This window comes from Arachis stenosperma, chromosome 9 (genome assembly GCF_014773155.1).
Source record: "Arachis stenosperma cultivar V10309 chromosome 9, arast.V10309.gnm1.PFL2, whole genome shotgun sequence".
Taxonomy (NCBI): Eukaryota; Viridiplantae; Streptophyta; class Magnoliopsida; order Fabales; family Fabaceae; genus Arachis; species Arachis stenosperma.
In genome coordinates this window covers 49,325,860-49,330,301 of record NC_080385.1, presented here as the reverse complement: position 1 = coordinate 49,330,301, position 4,442 = coordinate 49,325,860, and positions in this window count along the sequence as shown.

The following is a 4,442-nucleotide window of genomic DNA, read 5'->3' as shown; positions in this document are numbered from 1 at the left end:
GAAAAGCATGGGAACAAACCTGGAGAAAAGAAACGAAGACGACAAGCTCCGAAGCAAGGAGAAACACAGAGGAAACCCCAGAAAGGCACACGGCGAGATTCGGGGAAGAAGAGCAAAAAGAAAGAAGAAGCAGCGCTCGAAAAAAAGGATAAAACGCAGAAAAGGAGGAAAGGGGCAAATAAATAATGCCTTCACAGAGCCCGAACGGAAATCGAGGAGAAACGGTAAAATGCAATAAATGCAAGAACGGCCATTTTTGAATTTTGAAAAACTACTATGCCCGAGCTCGACCTCCCAAAAGGGACGAACTCGGGCAGGGGCACTGTTCATACCCTGACCGGGCTCCTCCAACTCGGCAAATGCATAGGAGGTCCGACCTCGTCCTAAAGTTCACACCTGAAAGGTCGGACCTCGGACATCAAAGCAAGGAAGACCCATCAAAAGGAACGCAGCCCAAAAGCTAAAGGCCGAAATAGGCCTAGAAGAGGCGGTTCCACAAAGATAGAGATAAAAACTCCCAAAAGATAAGATAAGATAAGAATATCTTATCCAGGGAAGATCACGGCCAACTACTATAAATACACTGGAGCACCCAGGTATGGCATTCATTCCACATTCTACATATATCTGCTTGGACCCATGCTAACTTAAGCATCGGAGTGTCATTGCAGGTACAACCACCAACCACCCTACATATCAAGCTCGGGTCCCTGCCCCCCACCTCGGGCCTTTCCAAGACGACCGAGCTACACGTTTCAGGTAACCCTCGGAACAGCACCCATTCTGAAAATATTTCAGAGGGGCATTTTCTTAGCCTCTCTCTGTATCTCTCCCAGGCATCATAAAGAGATTCATTATCTCCTTGTTTGAAGCCTTGGATGCTTAGCCTTAGCTGTGTCATCCGTTTTGGAGGGAAATAGTGATTCAGGAATTTTTCTGACAGCTGCTTCCATGTTTTTATGCTGTTCTTAGGCTGGTTATTTAACCACCTCTTAGCTTGATCTTTTACAGCAAATGGAAACAGTAATAATCTGTAGACATCCTGATCCACTTCCTTATCATGTACTGTGTCAGCAATTTGCAAAAATTGTGCCAGAAACTCTGTAGGTTCTTCATGTGGAAGACCAGAATACTGACAGTTTTGCTGCACCATGATAATGAGCTGAGGATTCAACTCAAACCTACTAACTCCAATGGAGGGTATACAGATACTACTCCCATATGAAGCAGTAGTGGGGTTAGCATATGACCCCAGAGTCCTCTTGGACTGTTCATTCCTACTTGCTTCCATGATGGAATACAAGGGATAATTTATATGTTGAATTTTTTTTTTGAATTAAAAATAAAAAACAAAATAAATAAAAGAAATTGGAAATATTTTGAAATTGAAATTTGAATTTTTATATAAAATTTTCGAAAAAAAAAAGTTCAAAATTAGTTAGAAAATATAATTTTTTTTTTGAATTTTGAATTTTGTGATGAAAGAGAAAAACACACAAAAGACACAAGACTTAAAATTTTTAGATCTAATGCTCCTTATTTTCGAAAATTTTTGGAGGGAAAACACCAAGGAACACCAAACTTAAAAATTTTAAGATCAAGACACAAGAAAAACTCAAGAACACCTTGAAGATTCACAAGAACACCAAGAACAAAAGAAAGAACACCAAACTTAAAATTTTTAGAAAACCAAGACAAATTTTCAAAAATTAAAGAAAGATTAACAAGAAAACACCAAACTTAAAGTTTGGCACAAGATTAAATCAAGAAAAATTATTTTTGAAAAAGGATTTTAAAAAGAAAGTGCCCAATTGTTAAGAACATAAACCCCCGCTATAACCAACTGAGCTAAAAAAGTAATGTATTTTAAAGATGTGTTATTTTTATGGATAAAAGTATAATTTTTGAAAGTTAATGTTTTGAAAAAGCACAAGAAAAACAAGAAAAGACACAAAACAAGAAAAACTTGAGATCAAACAAGAAAAATAAACAAGAACAACTTGAAGATCAATGAAGAACAAAGAACACAAGTCGAAAATTTTAAAGAAAAATATAAGACATGTAATTGACACCAAACTTAGAACAAAACACTAGACTCACGAAAATTAGCAAGTAATTAAGAAAAATAATAAATTTTGAAAAGAAACTATCCTATCAAGATTTAATGACTCTATAACAATAAAAATAAAAATAAATTATTCCTAATCTAAGAAATAAAATAAACCTTTAGTTGTTCAAACTCGAATAATCCCCGGCAACGGCGCCAAAAACTTGGTGCACGAATTTGTAATCCGCACAACTAACCAGCAAGTGCACTGGGTCGTCCAAGTAATACCTTACGTGAGTAAGGGTCGATCCCACGGAGATTATTGGTTTGAAGCAAGCTATATTTATTTTATTATTCTTAGTCAGGATATTAATTAAAATTATAAGTTGGAATTATTAGATTTGATTGGAAAAATGAAAGAGAATAACAGCGTTACTTGTTGTGCAGTAATGAGAAATATGTTGGAGTTTTGGAGATGCTTTGTCCTCTGAACTTCAACTCTTCCTTGAAATCCTTCAACACACGAAAAGTCCCTTCCATGGCAAGCTCTATGTAGGGTATCACCATTGTCAATGGCTACCTCCCATCCTCTCAGTGAAAACATTCCTATGCTCTGTCACAGCACGGCTAATCATCTGTCGGTTCTCAATCAGGATGGAATAGAATCCATTGATTCTTTTGCGTCTGTCACTAACGCCCAGCCTTCAGGAGTTTGAAGCTCGTCACAGTCATTCAATCCCAGAATCCTAGTCGGAATACCACAGACAAGGTTTAGACTTTTCGGATTCTCATGAATGCCGCCATCAATCCGGCTTATACCACGAAGATTCTGATTAAGGAATCTAAGAGATACTCATTCAATCTGATGTAGAACGGAGGTGGTTGTCAGGCACACGTTCATGGATTGAGGAAGGTGATGAGTGTCACGAATCATCACCTTCTCCATAATTAAGCGCGAATGAACATCTTAGATAAGAACAAGCGTGTTTGAATGGAAAACAAAGTAATTGTATTAATTCATCGAGACGCTGCAGAGCTCCTCACCCCCAACAATGGAGTTTAGAGACTCATGCTGTCAAAAAGTATGTAATTCAGATCTGAAAATGTCATGAGGTACAAAATAATTCTCTAAAAGTTGTTTAAATAGTAAACTAGTAACCTAGGTTTACAGAATATGAGTAAACTAAGATAATTGGTGCATAAATCCACTTCTGGGGCCCACTTGGTGTGTGCTGGGGCTGGGACTAGAGCTATCCACGAATTAAGGCCTTTCTTGGAGTTGAACTCCAAGTTATAACGTGTTTTGCGCATTCAACTCCGGATCATGACGTGTTTCTGGCGTTTAACTCCAGACAGCAGCATGTACTTGACGTTCAACGCCAAGTTACGTCGTCTTTCTTCGCGCAAAGTATGGACTATTATATATTGCTGGAAAGCCCTGGATGTCTACTTTCCAACGCCGTTGAGAGCGCGCCAATTGGACTCCTGTAGCTCCAGAAAATCCATTTCGAGTGCAGGGAGGTCAGGATCCAACAACATCAGCAGTCCTTTTTCAGCCTAACTCAGATTTTTGCTCAGCTCCCTCAATTTCAGCCAGAAAATACCTGAAATCACAGAAAAATACACAAACTCATAGTAAAGTCCAGAAATATGATTTTTGCCTAAAAACTAATATTATTCTACTAAAAACCAATTAAAACATGCTAAAATCTACATGAAATTACCCCCAAAAAGCGTATAAAATATCCGCTCATCAATGAGATTTGTGTAACAGTGCATAATTGATGTGTTGTTAGAATTATTATTAGATAATTAATTTTTGTGATTTGTGAGTTATACACACACACACACACACACACACACACACACACAGATACACACAGATATATATATATATATATTGATTTGATGAATGTTGGGCCGGAGGCCAGAAAAGGTAAGAAAGGTGAGTTAATGTGTGTATTGTGTGATGTCATATGAGATTGAATGGATTTTGGATATTGAAAGTGTTAATAAATGGAATGATTGTTGAATAACGAGAATTTAGGAATTTAGGAGTGGAATGTAATGAATTTGGGTTGGATTATGTAGATGAGATGAGTTTGAATTTGGTTGAGTGTAAATTGGTGAATTTGGTTGGATTGGGGTTAATTTGATAGATAAAAATGAATTTGGCTTGTGAACCTTGGAAAAATTGGTGATTTCTGTTTTTAGGTAAAAACTAATTTTTGACCAACTTCGGTGGTCTGTAATTCGATCATCGGAGTTGGAAATTATTCAAAACTAGATTTTTATGAAAGTTCATTCAACGATCTTTCCAACGGTTTAAGAATGATTGAAAAAAGAATTTTCTGAAAAAATGTTATGAGGTTTTGAAAATTGGACTGAAAAACTG